Source organism: Urocitellus parryii, chromosome 4, assembly GCF_045843805.1.
Source record: "Urocitellus parryii isolate mUroPar1 chromosome 4, mUroPar1.hap1, whole genome shotgun sequence".
Taxonomy (NCBI): Eukaryota; Metazoa; Chordata; class Mammalia; order Rodentia; family Sciuridae; genus Urocitellus; species Urocitellus parryii.
This window is the reverse complement of record NC_135534.1, coordinates 102,063,554-102,086,173: the sequence shown is the minus strand read 5'-3', so window position 1 is coordinate 102,086,173 and position 22,620 is coordinate 102,063,554. Positions and strand designations below refer to the sequence as shown.

Here is a 22,620-nt window from a genome sequence, read left to right as displayed (position 1 = left end):
TTACTGGGACTTGTAGGGTGTTTGAGTCGCACAAATGCAGGGGCCCTTACTGGAATCAGCCAGTGGTGGATGGTAAGTGGAGCCTTGGTGAAAAGAAAGGCGAGTTCGAAGTGGATGAGGACGGCGTAGGACCGAGTATGGGTCAGATCCCCAAAGGAGAGCAAAGTCAATGGGAAAGCCCATCCAAGTATGGGTAAATAGCAGAAAGATCAATATTGGGAAGCAAGGCTGTGGGGAAAAGGAGAGGTAGTGGAATAGGATATATTCTCTGCTTGTATAATTATGTCAAAATGGATTCTACTGCTACATCTAACTAAAAGGAACCAATTTAAAAAAAAAATTGACTGAAACCACATTAAAGGTGATAACTGGCACAGAGATGATAACTTCCAGGGAACCTGTACCCCCATGTCACAACTAACCTTATTTCCTTTGGATATAGACTCAGGAGTAGGATTTCTGGATTACATAGTGGGGCTGTTTTTTAATTGTTTGAGGAATTCTGTATTGCTTTCCCACTTGCCATACTAATTTAGATGGCACAGCAGTGCACTGGGGTTCCCTTTTGTACCTGTCTTCATCAACACTTACCTTTTGTCTTTTAAATTTTATAACAGCCATTCTAACACAGTGTGAGGTGATCTCCACTGTTACTTTAATTTGCATTTCCCTGATGATTAGTGACATTGAACATTTTTTCATACACCTATTGGCCATTTATATTCCTTCCTTCAAGAAATGTCCATTTAAGTCCTTTCCCCATTCTCTAATCAGATTATTTCATTTTTATTGTAATTGACTTGAATTCCTTAGATACTTTGAGTATTAATTCCCTATCAGATGTATGGATTGCAAATATCTTCTCCCATTTTTAGGCTATCTTTTCATTCTCTTGATTTTCCTTTTTCTGTGTGGAAACTTTTAGTTTGGAATAAGTTTATCTATTTTGGGTTTTGTTGCTGGTGTTTTGGCATAATATCCAAAACACTCAGGGACCAGGCCAATGTCAGGAAGCTTTTTTCTGTCAAGAGATAAATATGTTGATTTTTTTCTCAGCTCTCTATTCTGTTCCATATCTGCCTGTTTTTAGCAAGTACCATGCTATATTGATTACTAGATCTTTGTAATAGATTTTAAAGTTAGGTCATGTGATACTTCCAGGTTTGTTCTGTTTACACTTGGGGTCTTTGTAGTTGTGTCTAAATTTTAGGATTGTTTTCCTATTTTTGTGAAGATTATCAGTAGTATTTTGGTTGGAATTAAATCAAATCTGTAGACTGCTTTGCGTAATATGAACATTTGAACTGTTAATTCTTTTGATTCATGAACATGGGTTATTTTTCCAGTAACTTATATCTCCAGTTTCTTTCATTAATGTTTTATAGTTTTTACTGTGAAGATCTCTTACCTACTCAGTAAAATTTATTCTGAATTATTCTTTCATTCTAAAATAGTGAGATTATTTCTTCTGATTTATTTTTCAGATAGCTTATTGTTAGTGCATAGATACTCTAATAATTTTTGTATTTTAATTTTATATCCTACAACATTACTGATTTTTTTTAGTTCTAACAGTTTTTGATAGTCTTTATGTTTTTTAACATGTAAGATTGTCTCATTGAAGGAGATAATTTTACTTCTTTTTTTCTGATTTACATGACCTTTTTTCCTTTTTCTTGTTCAATTTGCTCAGCCAAGGACTTCCAGCAGTGTTATATGAAGTGCTCAGAGTGGGAATCCTTCTCTTGTTCCTCAGCTTGGAAGGAAAATATTCAACTTTTATTATATTGAAGTACATTCCTTATAAACCTAACTTGTTAAGAGTCTTGATCATAAAAGGATGTTGAACTTAGTGAATATTTTTTCTGTGTCTAATGGTTTTCACCCTTTATTCTGCTAATGTGCTGCCTTACATCCATTACTCTGTGTATGTGCAACTAAACTTTTCTCTCTAGATAAATTCCACTTCATCATGATGACGCATCCTTTTAATGTGCTGTTGTACTCAGTATTTTGTTGAGATCTATTCTGTCTATGTTCCACATGGATACTGGCCTATAATTTTTTTCCTTGTATGTCCTTGTCTGGCTTTAGAAGTATAATGCTGGCCTCATAAAATGCTCTTGGAAGTATTCCCTCTTCATCAATAGTTTGAAAGAGTTTGAGAAAGTTTTACATTATTTCTTCTACAGTGTTTGAGAGAATTCAGCGTGAAGCCATTGACACCTGGGCCCTTTTTTTGGGGCGGGGGAGATTTTTGTTTACTAGTTCAATCTCCTCATTATAGATCTAACTAGTCTTTCTACTTCTCCATGCTTCAGTATGGGTAGTTTGGGTATTTCCAGGAGTTCATCCATTTAATAGAAGTCATCCAACTTGTTGGCATAAAATTGACCATAATATTTTATAATCTGTTATGTTTCTATGATATCAGGTGTACTGTTTCCTTTTTCATTCTTATTTTATTTCAGTTCTTTTCTTTTTCCAATGAACATTTATCCAGTTTATTTGTCTTTTTTAAAAAAATCTTAATTTTTTTGGTCTTTCTATTTCTTTTCTAGGATCTGTTTAATTTTTTGCTGTTGTGATCTTTATTATTTCCTACTTTCTACTCCCTTCATGCTTACTTTGTCATTTTGGGGGATGAGTAATAGTAAATTTGGGGGGATTAGTTCTCTGTGATAGTTAATTTTAGATGTCAAGTTGAGTGAATTAAGGAATACCTAAGAATTGGTAAACCATTATTTTTGTATATGTCTGTAAGGGTGTTTCCAAAGATTAGTTTGAGTGGATAAAAGGGGGCAGATATGTTCTCAATGTGTGGGGGAATATTCCAGTCATCTATGAGCTAATAATATAGGACAATGTCACTTGGAGCTAGGACATTGCTGTTCTACTATTGTCTTTGAACATGAGAACTCCAGGCTTTCCAGTTTTGGACTTGAACTCTTTCACCAAGCTTCCCCCAACTTTCTCAGGCCTTCAGCCTTGGACTGAGAATTTCACCATCAGCTTTCCTGTACTGAGGCATTTCAGACCTGTACCAAGTCAGCTACATGTATCCCAAGTTCTCCAGCTTGCAGACAACCCATTGTGAGACATTTTGGCCTCCATGATTGCATGATAGAGTCCCTAATAAATCCCCCCTCATATAGTCAATTATTCTATCTGCAAGGTTTACATCCTTGGGTTAAACCAACTGCAAATCAAAAATATTTAAAAAAGAATCATACTAAATTTGTACACTTTTTTGTTGCCATTATAATTGTCATCATTTATAATACAACAACTGTTTATATATCATTTCCATTGCATTGTTAGTCTATGTAATCTAGAGATGATATAATGTATATTGGAGCATGTTCACAGGTTATACACGAAGCCTGCACCATTTTATATAGGCACTTGAACATCTATGAATTTTAGTATTTACAGGGAGTCCTAAAACTAATCCCTCTTAGAAATCAAGGGACTACTGTGTGTGTGTGTGTGTGTGTGTGTGTGTGTGTGTGTGTATTTGGTTCTGTCTTTCTGGAGAACCCTAATACATTCTCCATTTGCTCAGTCTTTTTTAATTTCTCAGCTTATTCAGAACTCAGCCTAAAGGACAAAATACTATTTATTGGAAGTCATTTTAAAAAAGGAATATTTTTTTCAGTGTATGCCAAAATTGCACTTGAGTTTTTTGTTCATCTTCTCATTTAATTCTTAAACTTGGAAAGTTATAAAGCATTATTCCCATTAGGGTCTGGAAATTGGGAGACTAGACAAAATAAAATAATGTTTTATACTTCTATTCTCTATTCCTGTTTCCAAGTTGAGAAGAGGATGGTACAAATATATTGATTTTTGTACCTTGAACCAACCTTACATCCCTGGAATGAAATCCACTTGATCATGGGGCATTATCTTTTTAACGTGTTTTTGTATGCAATTGCCAGTATTTTATTGAGAATTCTCACATCTATATTCATCAAAGATATTGGTCTTAAGTTTTCTTTCCTTGATGTATCTTTGACTGGATTTGGTATCAGGGTAATACTAGCTTCATAGAATGTGTTTGAAAGAGTTTCTCCTTTTCTATTTCATGGGATGATTTGAAGAAGATTGGCCCAATACTCCAACACATTGTCTTAGGAACTGACTTCCTTAACAAGACTCCTAAAATACAAGAAGTAAAATCAAGAATCAATAAATGGGATGGAACCCACCTTTTAAAAAGCTTCTTCACAGCATAGGAAACAAGTAAGAGTGTGAAGAGACAGCCTACAGCATGGGAGAAAATCTTTGCCACCTGTACCTTAGATAGAATATTATTTTCCAGGATATATAAAAAAACTCAAAAATCTTAATGCCAAACAAACAAACAACAAAAAGACCAAATAACCCAATCAATAGATGGGCAAAGAAACTGAACAAACACTTCACAGAAGAATACAAATGGTCAACAAATATGTGAAAAAAAGTTCAACATCTCTAGCAGTTAAAGGAATGCCAATTAAAACTACACTCACTTTAATAAAAATGGCAATTATTGAGAATACAAGTAGCAACACATGTTGGCAAGGATGCAGGGGAAAAGCTACACTCATATATTGCTGGTGGGACTGCAAATTGGTGCAACCACTGTGTAAAGCAGTATGGAGATTGCTTGGAAAACTTAGAATGGAACCACCATTTAAGCCAGTTATCCCACTCCTCAGTACGTAGCCAAAGGACTTAAAATCAGCATACTATAGTGACACAGCCAATCAATGTTTATAGCAGCTTGATTCACAATAGCTAAGCTATGGAACTAACCCTAGGCACCCATCAACAGATGAATGGATAAAGAAAATATAATATACACACACAGTGCGATATTACTGAACAATAAAGAAGAGTGAAATTATGTCAATTGCTGCTAAATGGATGGAGCTAGAAACTATCATGCTAAGTGAAATAAGCCAATCCCCTCCAAACAAAGGCTAAATGTTTCTTCTGATATGCAGTTGCTAGCACAGAATAATGGAGGGGGTAGGGAAGAATAGAAGTTCATTGGATTAGACAAAGGAGAAGGGAAGGAAGGGAGGGAAATGAGAGTAGGAAAGATAGAACAATGAATCAGATATAACATTCCTATATTCATATATGAATACATGACCAGTGTAATTCCACAGCATGTACAACTACAAAAATGGGAATTTATACTTTGTGTATGTATAATATGTCAGAATATGTTTTATTGTCATGAATAACTAAGAAAAAAACAAATAATAAAAAAATAAAATTGTGGTTCCCTAATTCTGTCATTTCTTCCACATGCATTATGATAATTTTTCTGCAAAGAAAGACTTTCCTTCAATTTTTATGTCTACTGGCTGTTTTTTAAACAGGAAAGAGTACAAGTGCTCATATATTTCCCTTTAATTGCCCACTTTCAGAGTAAGAAGTTTGCTATCTTCACTAATGACTCATGAGCACTTTAGTTTTTGCTTTTCAATATACCTCTCCATTTTCAATATTATTATGAACTCAGGGATTTTGTATAGTGTATATTTTAATCAACTGCAACTATTATTACTTTTGTTGATAAATTTGTCCCATCTTTGGCCAATGAAGAGAGCCTTTGGATTACTCCTGTGTGCTATTATATGACTCCCCATGTCTTTGATAATTTGCTTTCTCGCATAAGAAGATGCTGAGGCTCATCCTTTCTATAAATACATGCCTGTCCTGCCCTTATCCTGGATTCAGCCTTTCCTCTAAGGATGCCTTCTTGTTCTGGGAGTGATTCCTGATAATATTACTATAGTATCTAGGCCTTTTATGGATAGAGCTAGGAAATATCTACGTAAAAAATTAGAATCATGAATTTTTCACTCATTTTCAAGTTGATTAAGCATGTTTTTAAAACTGAAAACTTTGCATCTCAATTTTACACTGAAAGTCTAATTACCTAATGTCATTAATATATTCATTTACTTTATCCAATAAACCAAAAATACTTGCATAATAATAATACTAGTATTACTTATCTATACATGTACTCAAGAATGATAATAAACATATATTAAGTTCATTGGATTAGACAAAGGGGAATGAAGTGATGGGAGGGGGAATGGTAATAAGAAAGACAGTAGACTGAATTGGACATGTCTTTCCTGTGTTCATTTATGAATCCACGACCAGTGAAAGTCCACATCATGTACAACCACAAGAATAGAATCGCAATTAGACCAAGTTCGCAATTAGACCAAGTTATACTCCAAGTATGTATAATATGTCAAAATAGATTCTACTGTCATCTATATTTAAAAACCCAATGTGTTAGTGGTTTATACATTTACTTTTACAATTAATTTATAGTGTTCTCTTTATACTTAAAAAAAGTTTACTGTATTTGGTGAACTCTTTTTATCAATGGTTGTGGTCTTGTCAAATTCAAATGGAGTGTCAAATTGTGCAACAGTCATGGAGGAGTCGTCTTGTGCAGTAGGACCAGCACGGATCCTAGAAAGTTTAGAAAGATTTACAAAGACTGTTGCTTTGGTTTTCACGATTAGTTGTGTAATATCTCTGTACTTTATATATTTTTTGTGAGTAGGGTAGGGATGCAGTTTTTTTAAATGCATGTATATCTTATTTTCTGAGAACGTTTGTTGTGAAGACTGTCTTGTCCTCGTTGTTCCATTTGTCAGAAGCACATGTCAATATTTGCAGGGCCTTCACTCTCTCCTCAATTCTGTTTCACTGATCTTTGACTCTTTTTTTTTTTTTTTTTTTTGCACCAATGCCACAGTCATAATTCTATGGCTTTAAGGAAAGTCTTGCTGTTTGGAAAAGTAAGTTCTTTAAACTTATTTCTTTCTAGTAGTAATTTGATTACTTTTGGCATTTTATGTTTTCTTAGAAAGTTTGGAATCATATTGTCAAATTATATACAACTCCATGCACACATATAATCTGTTAAGACTATGATTTTCCGGAATTGCATTGAATCTACAGAATGCTTTAATCCTTGAGGTTGTGGAGTGTGTATATGTATATAGAGATCTTACATATCCTCTATTCTGTTTAATCCTAACCATTGAGTTAACCACTGTTTTTAAATTTTTTAGTTGTAGTTAGACATAATACCTTTATTTCTTTTTTATGTGGTGCTGAGAATCAAACCCAGTGCCTCACATTGTGCTAGGCAAGTGCTCTGCCACTGAGCCATAACTCCAACCCAAGTGTCTCTTTTTGATAGTTTACTGAGCTGTACTTTGAAGTTTTGTGCATATTTGTAAGACATAATGAATATTTGACAATAGTAAAGATTTTAAAAATACAGTAGATCAAAAAGTACCAAATATCTAGGATTAAGTATAATGAAAGATGTACACAATCTTTATGAAGAGATACCATGTAGTTTTGATTATGTCATCTAATTTTGACTGTTAAAGAAGCTGTTAGGTTTTGTATATTGAACTTGTGTGAGGGCACCTTCTTCTACTTAGGCTTTTGATTGTTTCCTAAGGGGATGATGAAACAGGAGCAGTTACTCTGTTCTTTTCCGACATATACTGCAGTCCACGGGTAGATAGAGCTAGTGAGAGGTTCTTGGGTTTGTATTTGACTTAGTAAGAAATAATTTTTGTGCTTCACTCACTTAACTAAGTTAAGACTTAACTCTAGAAAGAAAAATGAAATTACCAACCAAACAACAACAACAACAACAAACAGCCTAAGTGAGAATAGATGGAGACCTCATTGAAAGTACTTTATGATTAGCCTGAACTTCCAAAAGAACATAAAGTAAGTACATACTTTTTGCAACTCTGGGTAAGTATTGGATCCACTGACGCAGTGTGGAGTCTCCCAGCAGGTAAATGAGTTTTCCTTTCAAGCAGCCATTGATCTTGTTTGTGTCTAGTTGAATCTGGTCACAAAATGTTGTTATCCACCTTCCTTGTAAAGTGTATCCACCAGGGACGGGAATCTTCTTTCCAATTTGGCATTTCTCTGTGCTCTTTTCTCTCTCTAGTGACAGAGATCCCATGGTGAGTGGTGTCAGTGGCATGTGTCAAACACCCAGCCTCCTCTCTTGGTCCTTCCCTTTCTTGGTCCCTTTCTCTCTCCCTCTACTTTTGTCTTTTGTCTCTTACTGGAGATTTTTATGACCGCCAGCTTGTTTTAGGCACTGCTACTCTTTCTTCTGAGAGACTTTGAATCATGCTGACTCCTCCCTGTTCATTTTCTTCCACCTGTGGCCATTAGCTAAGTCTCCATGTCCTTTCCTTTCTTTGCCATTCCTCTGATTCTGCAGTGACTTAATTTGGTTCTCTAATCTGAATGTCAGTGAACTACCCGTTGGTGTCTTTGTTATTGAGTCATTTACATTTGTTCCATCAATGAAGGAATAGTATGAGTTTTTTCATGTTTAAAAGATGGCTTAAATATAATATGCACCTTTTGAAAACCTTATATAATATAAAATACCTAGATTGACTTAATGCAGTTTTTAATAGGACTTTAATAAAATGTGTCATGCAGCACCCAACAGAAACCATGATTCTGAGAAATTATTGCAGCCTGTTCCTCTGTAGCTGCAGGCTGTATCGTTGTCTGCCTTCAAAGGTATCCCTCTTGGCAGAGCACCAACTCTTCGATGTGGCATAACAAAGGTCATCAAATGTATACATCTTATTTCCTTGCCATTCTCTATGCTGTTGCCCTTCTGCTGAGCATTGTCTCATCTTTTAGGTTTTTTGTTTTTATTTTTATTTTTTGCAATGCTTGTAATTAGACCCCAAGTTTCATGCATTAAAGGCAAGCACCCTTCCACTGACCTGTATGTCCAGTAATCATAATTTAGATTTTGTTATATCAGCATTTCTGTATTGCATTCACTTACTGTACTGGATAGGAAACAAGTTGAATGCTATAAAATAGGCCAAAATAATGTCTTAAAATTGGAAATGAATTGTCCCTCACAGAACAGTTTCAGAGTGACCAGGCCAAGGTTAATGTGTTATTGCATCTTGTGAGGGACTTCTCTTTCTCTTGTTGTTCTACTATTGTTAACATATGGTTTTAGTCTTTCAGTCTAACAGGGCAGTTTCCTTTCTCACATTTTATCTTCAGTTCACCTAGTAGCAAGGAGATAAATTAAGAGGAAGGCAAGTTGTTTTGCCTTTAAATGCATTACTTATAAGTTCCCCAGACAATTTCTGTTCATACTATTAGAAAAAATTTAATGTGAGCATAAAGTAGCCACAAGGAAAAGTGGGCATGGTTCCAGCTCACATAATGGTTACTCTTACTAAAATGGAGGAAGGTATGGATATTGGGAAATTACCAGCACTCTGTGCTTTATCTTCCTTGTTAAGTCCCTCATTGACCTTGCAGTCTCTGGTTGCTTATGTCCACAGAATGGTATACTACCCATGGATATACTGAATAGTCAGCCCTCTATATCCATGGGTTCTCGATCAGTGTGTTGCACTCAATAATGGATGGAAAACATTCAGGAAAAACTTTTACTTTTATCAAATGTGTATAGATCTTTTTCTTTTTATTTTCTAAACAAAATGGTATGACAACTATTTACAAAGAATTCACATTGTTAGGCATTGTAAGTAATCTGCAAATGATTTAAAGTATATGGGAGCATGTACCTAGGTTATGTGCAAATACAATGACATATTATGTAAGGATTTTATTGAACACAGTGGTTCTCAAAACCAAACCCCCATGAATACCAAATCTCGTTGTAATTGGTAGACAGAGTGTCAAAATGGTACTGTTTTCAGAACTAAAAAATGTGGACTCAGTCGTGGAGTGCTCGCCTAGCATGGGTGAGGCCCTGGGTTTAATGTGCAGTACCACACTCAAATTGAAAAATGTACTTAAAATACTTCTTAAATCCTGGTGATTTTGCTTGCTAAATGGAGCCTTCCTAATCCTATGATTTTATTGGAATTTCAATGTGACCTTGTTGGGCTCCTAGGGGGCTTGATAGGTCTGCATTATGCATGATTGAATACTATAACCCTAGAAACTTGAGACCCACAGTTACTAAATATTTTCCATCTCCATATTTTTTATTAGATTACAGATTGTGATGGGTACACTATACCCCTCCCCAAAGATATTTGGGTTCTAATACTTTAAATCTATGAATATGTTGCCTTCAAGGGGGAAAAAAACAGATGGCAAAAGGGATTTTCCAGATGTGACTAAGAATATGGATTTTCAGATGGAGAATCTAGGAAAAGGAGTTCAGTCTAATCTCATTGGTTCTCCATGGTGGAAGAAGGAAGCAGCAGGTAAACTAGAATGTTGTAACTTGAAGACTTGACCTACCATTGTGGCTTTGGAGATGGTAGATGGCACTAAAAGAAAGGAAGGCAGCCATTATAAAGAAACTGAAAGTTACAACAAATTCTTCCTTAGAACCTCTAGAAAGGAACACAGGCCTGTTCCACCTTGGTTGTAGCTCAGTGAGACAGATGTTGTGCCTTGGGATAATAACACTAAGATAATATGTTCTTTTTACTTAAAGCCACTTGTTATAGCAGCAAGAAAAAACTAATGCTGAGGAAACTGATACCTTCTCAACATGAAATCATCCCAAACAGAAAGAGTATATTTTCTTTTATGTATGAATTTTATTTTATGTCACATAGTAACATTTTAAATTAAATTGTCTTTGTATAGGTCATGCTTATTATTTTCAGTTGTGAATTTGCTTTTTAAAACACAAGGAGGATCATACCACTGTCTTGCATGGTTGGTCTCAGTGGCTTTCTTTAACTTTCTAAATAAACACTCTAATCCTCAGCACAGTTTATTTACTTAGCTTATTCCTGTTTTTCTAGCTCTATATTCTGCTACATTCTACCATATGCTCACTCCATTGGCTTATGAACACAATGTCTCACATAATTTTGCTTATGAGTAATTATACAGTAAAAAAGTTCTCACACTAAAAATACAGGACACTTAATTATTCTTGTGAAGGACTTTTTTTTTTTAGTGCATGAGTTATGCGATACTTTTCCTTTATCTCAATGTACATATACAGTGGCAATTAGAAATTAGTTAAATTTAACTGATTCCCTGTATTATGTATTTCAATCTGGCAACTCTACCCATGATCTTTTTGAAGTTTCTGACTATTGATAACCTTCAGGGCTCGGTCAAATATATTTAACTTTAAAATAATTTTAAAATGATAAGTCCCAGCTTCTTATGATGACCCATAAACCCCTTATCACAGAGCCTCTGCTTCCATCTTTAGCCATATTTCCTGATATGTTCAACTTTCCTACATACTTGTATTTTGTATTTTGCTTTCTTCATAAAGTTGGTACATTTATAGCAAGAACTTTTTTTTAGATCACAAGCTCAGTTTTTTTTTTTTCATTTGCTCATGGTGCCTCATATCTATCAGGCCCTCAGTAAACACTTGAGGAATAAATGAATAAATATTGACAATATATCATTATAAGTTGCCTAGGATACTAATGTTACTGGTAAACTCAGGCTTTATAAACAGTTATTTAAAGCTAAGTTATAAATAAATATAAACAGTATACTTTCATATATAACATTGCTCTGTATTTTCCATTAAAATATTTAATAAGATGGAAGCTCCATATAAAATTAAGTATACCAACTAAAATAAGGAGGTTATGCTGGTAGATATCAGGAAACTAAAACCACAGTATTCCCACTCTGAAGCTATCAAAGGTATTTGCACAGAACCTCAGACTCTGGGAGATGAATGTAGGATATTTTACTTTCTTTTTTAGGATAAATCAAGATGAATACTGGAATGAACAGTCTGAACTAATTTCCTTGAAACGATTTCTCCCTATGAAGTCTTGCATGATTAAGATCACTGACACCCTCTAGGGATTATGCTCCTGGAAAAGCACAAATAAAAGAATTAACACTGATAATTTTTCTCTGTGTAAGACACATGCCAAACATTACCCACCATGGGAAAAGTGGACTTACTGTTACAATGGGAGACATTGATATGTTCAAGATCTTTCATCATTTCAACTCCCACTTTGGACCTTCAAAAAATAAGACAATAGATTAGCCTGTTGTGTGTCCACAAAGCACAGGCACCAGGCAACACTTGCTTATTTTTAAGCAAGGATATTTTTAACTTTCTTTAACTAAAAATTATTATTTCTGCTGTATATTTTGGGTAAGTTGAGTACTGTAGATAAATTTGGATTTTGAAAGGTTTTCTCTCTTGCTGGGAGCACCTGAAGTCCAGGGCAGCTCTACTCATCTGTTACATGTAATGATATGCAATAGTGTGTGATAGAATTTTAAATTCATAATATTATTTAGTCTGCATAATCTCTATGTGACTTCACATCACCTATTCAAGTTCATGAAATAAATTTTTAAAATTACTGTGAACCTCTAAATGGTCAACCTAATTTTTATCTCACCTAATTTCTCCAGCACAACTACCAGAGCACCCTGTCCAATTGCAAATGCAACTGCTTTATTCTTTAAAAACCTTGATTGTCTCCCTATCACTCACTGCAGGAGGCCAGGCTCTTTATCATGGCACATAGACCCCTTATCACAGAGCCTCTGTTTCCCTCTTTAGCCATATTTCCTGATATGTTCAATTTTCCTACATATTTGCTTTCTGAGGATCATTTGAAGAAAGGTAATTTATTGTCTGTGCTCACTACTGTATCCTCAGTATCCATCAATATGGCTGTCAGAAAGTAGTGTTCACACTGATGTGTGAATAAAAGAACACTGTATTTCTTTCCTCCACTTGACGAAGTCTAACTGACTCTTCCTACTTCAAACTTATTTTCTTACCTCTACCTTCTCTTTTCTTCAACCAAACATATATTGTGTGTAAATAGAGGCAGGCAGGGAGAGGTTATGGGTAGGAGGGTTCAGGTACCCAGTACAACAGATGTACTCTGTTCTCTGTAGGGGGGTCTTTTTAGACCCAATTATGAAAGGAAAGGGTAAAACATGATCTCATCCTTGATGTGATTTAGACATGAGGATGATTAGTGCTTAGAAGGAGATTAAAAACAAAACAGTGAGTACAGAGAGACTCCTCATGTAATTGTGTTTTTCTTTGTGTGTGTGTGTGTGGTCTTTCCTAGGACTCTCATCATTTCCTCATTATGGTGGAGGTAGTGAATATGATACTTCAAAGAGCTCTGCTGATGTTAACATTCAGCATCTCTTTTAGTTATCTGGATAATGTCTATAAATACCCCACAAAGGTAGGAACAGTTTTCTCCAGTTTGGTCTGAAGCCTCCACCTGTGACTCCAGCAACTTAGAACTAAAGTCAGTTCTTACCCTTCCCTCCTGCTCCAGCTCTGCTTTCTTTGTTTCCTTCTCTGCCTCATTTCAGAATTGTGAATAGTTTGGGATTTAGTGAGTTGAATAGATAAGAAGTCAAAATTTGGAAAACTGGGTAAGATACTGGAATGCATTTTATTTTCCAGGCTTGGTCTCTGCTCTAATTTCTCATAAGCATATTTTTTTGAAAGCTTAAGGAAAAAAAAGAGTCTGAGCTTGACTTTGAAATTTTCTAAGAAAGAAATTGCTCAGAATATACTGTCACCAAATGAAGGGAAAATAAGTCATCATGGCACAGTCAAACAGATTTTGGCAGACTGGAAAGTGAAAAGGAGGTAGACTGAGGCTTATGGAAAGTTTGAAAATGAATAAAAGATTCTAGGACTAATAGGTGTCCAGGTTGGCTCACAGATTTTGGATTTGTGATGAGAATCTCCTTTTGCAAACCATCAAAGTGGCCCATGAAGAAGTCCCAATAGTTCATTCTCAGGAATAAAGCATTTCCCATTTCAATGGAGAATAAGGAGATTAGAGAGTGAGCATCTGTTTGTTTGTGAGCAGGGGGAGAAAAACCTAGTGTGGTTACTGCCAAGATGGATAGGGGAAACATGGGCACCGAGGTTAGAGGAGTCTGTTCAACCAGGGCTTCCAGGAACTGATAGGTCACAATGGGGAGAGGTAGGAGGACTCCTCCACCATGAACACTGTGTACTAAGGCATCTCTGATCATGGTATCAACTGGAGATGACCCACAGGAGTTGGCTATTTAGAAAGATTGCTCAGGCTGCAGTATAGAACGGGTTCAAGGAGGATGTGATTGATGATGGGAGGGAGACCAAGTGGGAAGCCATTACAGTCATGTAGGTGAGATGATGATGGTCTCAACTTGGATAGCAGCACTGGAAATGGAGAGAAATGGATGAATGAAAAACACACTTCAATGCCAGAATCTGTGAAATACGGCATGGGAAGTAAAGGAACATGATCTTATGATATGTTTATCATGGAATCCTTTTTTGGTGATGTATTTGAACATACAACAGAACTGTTTTCCATGGAGCATATTTTTTTAAAAAAACCTATGTCTATAGTAAAATATATGGTCAAATGTGACAATACTGGTTTCCTTGAGAAGTACAGGCATATATATTATATAGTTCTAACTTATGTAGCCCGCCTTGAGCTTATTTCAACCAAAATGCACACTATGGTGTGCTGTCATGGACACTGGTCTCCATGCAGATACTGTGTGTCTGATTTTAACCTTTAGAATAGAGGAGGCATCTGAGAAGATCCTGCTTAATATTGAGACAGGCAATGTGGCTCTGATTAAGGACACCACTCATTGTATTGAAATATACTTACTTATGGAAAAGTCTTTTATCCTTGACAGAAAGATAAGAAATTTCTCGGTTCATGGTGAACACATGGGTCAGGGCCTCACAGGGCATGTGTTGAGGCTTTATGCAGTAGAAGGCTTCCTGGTCTCTCCCATACAGGTAGGTACACAGTTCACTGCTAGAGTTTAGGGTCAGGCCACATTCAGTGAAGACTTGGGAGGTGCCATTAACAAATTTACCTTTGAAAGTAATTTTATCATAGCCTTGGTTCCTTGCCCTCCAGAGAGCCGACACCCCTTCACTGGGGTGGATGAGCAGGAGAGACAGGGAGACCTGGCCCTCCCAGAACAGAGTGAAGCTGACAAGGTAGGTGCCATTGTGGAAGTTGTCACCTTTCCTGAGGCGCCTGCCTTCAGGGCTGGGGAGGACATCCTGGCCCTCAAAAAGTCCCCTCCATATTCCTTTCTGCGTCCCAGGTGGTCCCTGGCCTCCAGCAGAATATCCAGCTGGTCCCCCCTGCAGTATGTGTCCCGTGGGTTGAGGAGGATGACTGTGCTGTGTGTGGCACTGGTGGTGGTGTCCTCATGGGTGAAGGGTCTGGGCGGGATCAGCTGGTCTAGTTTCCCCAGGATCTCCTTTATTCTCAGCTCAGTCTCTGTAGGTGAAGTTTCCCTTTGTTTCTTGGCAATATGGTTTCTCAAACTGAAGGAGAACTGAAGAATTGAGGGGAAAGGATATATTTACTACCAACAGATAATAGGGCTTGCTTTTCAATATAAATTAGCATGATTCAGTTTAAATTTCCACAAGATTAAGTTACATATCAGTGTTGAATTCAAACTAGTTTTCAGTTATGAAATTATAGGAATTGATTTCCAGGTAGTGTGACTTCCTCTGCTGCCAACAGATGGTTTCTTTGGGGGTCATTGGCTTATAAAGTAACTGGATAAAATAAATATCTGTATTTTCACTATTTGATCTTATTGTTTTCACTTTGCCATCTTTCATTTATGTTTTCCTTATAAAAATCTTATAACCATTTTATACACAATATGGAAAACAGAGCAAATATTATAAAATATGATCATAAGTTTTGCTGTCCTTTTCATACTGTATATTTTAATGTTTTCATGCTTTTCCTATCATATGTATATTTTACCTATTTGTAATCATACTGTATATGTGACTTTAATACTTTTGCAAGTAACGTGATGTAGTATAAATATTTTAATATTGTTACATAATTTTTGACTATTGTTTTTAATTGTTACATAATATTCCACCAATAACATGTAACACAGGTGCACAGCATATGGTATTGGATAATTGGATTATATATACTTCTTTTCATTTTACTTGACATTTGAATATTTTCTCCCCTTTTATATAAAGATTCATGATTATATCTTCATGACAGATTCCTGAAGATGAAATTACCAGATCATTTATTACTGAAGTAAATACTAAAGAATAGTTTTATTCATTTTGACTGATGAATTCTAAAGATTATATTTTATATTATCATCAGCAATGTGTAAGACTACCCTTTATGTCACACCAATGTCTCATTGATCAGTCTAGCAAATAGGATGTAAGGGCTATAATTAATGTAAAGTAAAATAAGAGACTTAGTCAATTGAAATATTTATCTACCTAACAATAAAGACCACCATATGCATCTGCATAATGAAGTAACTGGAGGGAATGTTTCTACCAATTTAAAACCTGTTCAGGTTCCAGGAGTATCTCATGCCAGAAAGGCCACTTACCAGAGACCTTCATGATAGCAGACTAAAATCACTCAGGGGAACCAGGGTTAGAAGCCTACCCCTGATGTTCATTGACTTGTTTGATTTTTGCTTTGTTCTATTTTCTAACAATAGACTGCTGTTTGATATATATATATATATATATATATATATATATATATATATATATATATTGAACCTAGTATTTCCTCTGTTACAACTTTTGTCCAAGATATTTCTGGAACAAGATATTGAAGTGTGCCTACATAATTACATAGCATCATGTACATCTTAGTCTATAATTAGATAGCTGTTTGGATAAAGGGTCATACAAAATTCACCTTCTAATTAATGACTCTGGATAACCCCATGGTTACTTACAGAAAGGGATTATCCTCATATATCACAATTACATTTTTTGAAACATTTATTTTTTAGTTGTAGGTGGACACAATACTTTTATTTTATTTTTATGTGGTGTTGAGGATCAAAGCCAGTGTCTCATGCATGCTAGGTGAGCTGTCTTCCTGACCCACAATACCAGTCCCTCAATTTAAATTTTTGATTAAGTTATTGAACACTGTTAATAAAACTGGTTTTAAATTTGACCAGTGAAAATGGAAAATTACTATTACATTTATTTTAATATCAGTATGTTTTCAACTTTATTTTTCTTCCAATAGTTGTTTTACTAATGTATTTTTTTTTGTGAATTGCCCCAGTTACCTCACTCTTTTAACAATCTGGTATAAAACACACACACACACACACACACACACACACATACACACATACACATACTAGGATTGCCATGTGGAATGTTTGTAGGTTTCCCCATCAAAAAATATTCAGATATTATAGCTGTATCCTGCAGTGAAGTGGTACCAGGAGGTAAAGAACTTTAGGGAGGGGATTAGACAAGGGGGTAGGGCCCTTATGAATGAGATTAGTGCTTTTATAAAATAAGACACATCAGAGAAACAAAACAAAAATAAAAGAGATCCTGGAGAGATCATTTGCCCCTTCCACCTCATGAGGACACAATGAGCTGACTGTCTGAGAATCAGGAAGCAGGTTCTCCCCGGATATCGAATCTGCCAGTGCCTTGGTCTTAGACTTCCTGGCTTCCAGAAATGTTAAATAAATTTCAGTTCTTTATAAACCACTCAGTCTCTGATAGTGTTAGAGCATCACAAACAGACTAAGACAAGGGTTTTATACAAATATACACATGTGCACAGGCACAAATTTCTCATATGTACATACATATCCTTCACATATATGCATATATTAATATATATGGACCCTTTTTAGAAAACCTAATATATTTTGCTCCTCTTGATTCATCTAACCATAAATCACCAATTTAGTACATAATCCTTTTCTTTTTCATTTTCTCATCCATTCACTTGCCAAAGATTTGAAGGCCCTGGCTTCTAGTTCTCTTCATTACTGAAGCCCTGACATCCTCTAGGTACATGGCAAGATCCATGGAGGCAGATCCTCTAACACCTAGATTCTTTTTGCTTCTGAAGGTCTCAGACATCATATGACATATGGCAATTCAACTTCTGATAATCCTGCCCAACTTAAGTACAATCACACTTTTTCTTTCCTAATTTCTATACTTTTTTCTGTCAGCTTCTTTTTTAAGAATTTAAATGTATTATAATGTCTCCCATATTATGGAGAGAAAACATTTAAGCCCCTTATCTCCTTTAATGGCTACCGTACCTTTTGTTTGTCCTGTACCCCTACCAATCAAGTGTCTCAAGAAATCTCTTTTATCCCCATTCTCTCCCACTTTCTCCTCAGCCTGCTTCTTATTTTGCTCCTCAGAGTTATGTCATTAACAAACTTTTTCTTCTCACTCTACAGCTCACCCATGGGGTTGTCTCAACTCCAATGACTTCAGCTGCTATTTGTAGTCTAATACTTTCTAATTCTAATATTTTCTAAGCCAGGTCTTTTTCAGCCTTAGGTCTGTTTATTCTACAATATATAGAAGCAACATCTCCACTTACATCACTATAATGGACCTGGACCTAGACTACTCATAGCTAACTTTATCTTCTCTCCTCCAAATATATTTCTCCCCGTGTGGTAGGAGAACTTCAATAAACGGCATCACCAGCCAAGCAGTTGTACAAACCTGGAATATAATGCCTGGTTAGCCCCATCTCCTCCCCTCCCATAGTCAGTCAATCTTGCTGTCAATTCCATTGTTAAATTCACTGACTTTTCTCCCTCTTTATTATTAAGACCTTGTTTCAAGTCACCATTACCTCTCAGATCAGATCACCAAATAGTCTTTCTTTTCTTAGTTATTTATCAATTATTCATTAAGCATCTACAGTATGCCAGACACTGTTAATGAATGAATAATGTGTAAATTCTTGCCTTCCTGGAAACCAAATAGATAATAATCAATGAACACCAATCAATAAATTATATAGTATAGTGAAAGTGAAAAGTATTATTGCAACATAAGAAGTCAAGCAGAATAAGAAGAATGAAAAGAGGTTGTATGAGGCTGATTTATTATTAAATAAAAGGTGTGCTAAATGGATGGAAGGAGGAGAAACTGGAAGCAAGATCAGTTAAGAAAAACTGCAGAAAGGGATAATGTGAAAAATTTTAACTGGACTACTCAGAAAATGATAAAAAAATTAAAACCATGAGATAAAGATAGAGAACTGAAACAGAGATTTAATCGAATTAGAATCTCCAAGGCCAAGGGAGGAGAGACCCTTGAGGTGGGATGCTTGGCAGTGCCAAGTGGTACAGAGATTCACCTGTCTCCAGAACAAACAGTAATTGTGCATATATTGTCAAAGAACTAATGCTGAACAGAGAACCCTCTCCTCCACATTATCTGCTAAGATCACATGTTTTAAACATTTCTTTTCTTTTCTTTTGGTACTGGGGATTGGACTCAGGAGCTCTTGCCCACTGAACCACATCCCCAGTCCTATTTTTTATCTTATTTAGAGACTGGGTTTCACTGAGTTGCTTAGTGCCTTGCTTTTGCTGAGCTTGACTTTGGACTTGTGATCTTCTTGTTTCAACCTCCCAAGCCACTGGTATTATAGGTTTGCTCTACTGTGCCTAGCTTCACTTTCATTTCTTGTCCCAATAATGGGGAACATTCAAATAAAGTCACTGTGACTCTCTATGAAATTCTGAAAAAATTCTGAGACAATTCCTACCTTTGTGTGGCCTTTTGAAGTGAAGTAAATGGCCCACAAAGCTAAGATAACCATCAGCATCAGGATGCATTTGTGAGGTTTGGCAGTTGAAAACAACAAAAGTATCCTAGAAGATAAATAATCGCATTAAGTCAAACCACCATAATGTATCTCTGTACACTTTGGTTCCTCCTTAGTAATTTTCACAACAGGGTAATGTTGTTCTGTGTTTGTAGAAAGTTCATTTATTCTGGAAATCAGAAACAAAGTTCTTCCCTGAGGCAGGAACACATCTATTTGAAGGACTCCTGGCTGCTTACTCTCAGGTTAATTCTCCAGGTATGGAGGCCCATCCGGTCACACCTTCTTCTCTCATCCAGGACTTGGTGTGGACAGCAAGGAGTTAGCAATCAGTCACTCAAAGAGATATGTTTCTTTGCTGCCCCCTTTCCCTGCCATTAGAGCTTACCAGTGAGGTCCAAAGGTACGCACCTATGGATGACTATCTGCTTCAGCATGTTCTCAGATCCACCTGTACCAATTTCAGCTGTCCACAGAGTCTGCTTGTTCCAAGAGGTCTTTGCATTTATTTCAGGGTTGGAGTTTCCTCTTAAGCTTCATTGATTTCTCTGAGGCCACAGGAAGCTCTGAAGTTTGCTTTTAGAGAATATCATCTCAGGGAAGGGCAGGCTCAGTCACCTTTGTCAGAGTCTTCATGTACTCACGTCATGCATTTCCCTGCCTTGTGCCTTTGTTTAGCTGTCACATTGGATTAGTCAGTTATGTCCCATTTGACAGAAGCACCCAGAAAACTGGAAAGAAGAAAACCACAAGTCCCATCCTGTTTCTTAGCCCTATCCCTAGAATTGACCTAGCTGGCTCCTCACAGTATTTGGATGCTTTCCTTATACGTCTCCTTATACAGGGCTCAACATCACTGGTTTTATTAAGCATTATGACAATAATGGTTTAAATGAAATCTCAGGAATAAGGGGAAAAATCAATAGATCTAAATCCTACTTCAACTTGCCTAAGGTAAGAATCCAAAAGAGTAAACTCTGAGGATGTAGGTTTCATGACACTTGTTATCGTTTAGGTATCAGATGTCAACCAAAGCCCATGTTCAGAGTGAAATTGTTACATGAGGAGACTTGTAAACTAATCATTGAATTAAGTGGGCAGTAACTGTAGGCAGGTAGGGTGTGGTTGGAGGATTTAGATTTATATTTTATATCCTCCTCGGTGAGTAGAGCTCTTTCTGCTTCTTGGTTTCCATGACCTTCTGTCGTAATATTCTGCCTCCCTTCAGGCCCAGGGCCATGTAGTCAGCCAATAATGGTGTGAAACTCTGAAACCATTAACCAATATAAATGTTTCTTCCTGTATGTTATTTTTGTCAGGTCTTTTAGTCACTGTGATGAAAAAAAACTGACTGAAACATAGGAGGGAAAAAAAGCAACCTTTTGTTTGTTTGATTGGTTGATTTTTATGTTTTATTTTGTTTTAGGATTGGCTTATTTCACTCATCATTATAGTCTCCAGATCCATTCATTTATAGGAAAATGTCATAAAGTTATTCTTAATTATGGCTGAGAAATATTCCATTGGGTATATATACTACAATTTATTTATGCACTCATTATGTATTAGACAAAGAGGAATAAAGGGAAGGGAACGGGATAGGAAAAGGAAAGACAGTGGAGTGAATTTGATGTAACTTTCTATGTACAAATATGTATAAACCACAGTGAATCTCACCATTTGTACAACCACAAGAAATTAATTTAAATTAATAATAATAACTGCAAGGACACTCACAGAGTCTACGCTAAGTCCAAGGACTACATCACACACCAGAACATCACACAAGAGATTTATTGTTGGTAACAAGAGGTTTACCTTTGACAAGGCTGTCCCTCTGAGGAGAGTAGAAGTCTGTTGGTACTCACAGAGCAGCTTTATACCCCACAAGAGGAATCTCAAAAACTGTTAAAGAGTTTAAGCTGAGGTGGGGTTAATGATTTTTTTTTTAAGTAGGCACATGTTCTTACAAGAAGTTCACAGCATTGCCTCAGAATCAAAACTTTGGAACCTCTAAATAAAATGGCTCCTACCTAAAATGGTGAGTCTGATGCCAATACTCTTCTCTTTTTGTTTTTACAGATACCTGGTATGGGGATAATGCTCTTTCTTCTCTTGCTTCTTCCTGTTGGTTAAGGGCAAATAATCACATTCCTATAAAGGTAGTCAGGGAGGGTTTTAGGTGGGAGCAGAGTTTCTGGAGTCAGGGAAGATGACCATGAATTGTAGGTCTCAGACTTGGGTATCAAGGGCTGGTAGTCTTTCTAGATGGGGACTATTTCTAAATCCTTGGGGTAGGACAGTCCAAGTTAATTGGGTAAAAGTATGAGTGTCTAGGTCTGTTCAGGTGAAGACGAAAATGATCTAGGATTGGGAGTGTAAGACAATGGAGAAGAAGACATCTTTTCAATCCAGAAGTGAAAAATGAGTGGTATGTGAAGGAATGATATAGAAGAGTGAATATGGGTTGGAAACTACTAGGTGAATGGGGATTATGGCTGTATAAATGAGGCAAACATCCTGTATGAGTCTGTAGGATCTGTTTGGTTTCTTGACTGTTAGGATGGGTGTGTTAAAAGGGGAGATTGTTTTGTGTAGGAGGCCTTTTTGGATAAGATCAGAGATTAAAGGTTTGAGACCCTTGAAGCTCACAGGGCATTTGAGTCACCCAAAGGCAGGGGCCCTTACTGGAATCAGCCAGTGGTGGATGGTAAGTGGAGTCTCAGTGAAATGAAAGGCGAGTTCACGTGAGGATGGCCTAGGACAGAGTGTGGGACCACAAAGCAGCTCAGATCTCCAAAGGCAGATCAAGGTCAATGGGAGAGCCAATCCAATATGGGTAAATGGCAGAAAGATGAATACTGGAAAGCAAGCAAGGTATGGGAAAAGGAGAGATAGTGGAATAGGATATATCTCCTGCCTGTATAATTAT

General features: G+C 36.3%; 1 pseudogene; it reads right to left on the bottom strand.

Annotated features, from left to right (window-relative positions):
* The window catches only part of LOC144254314 (NXPE family member 1-like), a 79,868-nt pseudogene continuing 57,248 nt past the window's right edge, over nt 1–22,620 (bottom strand).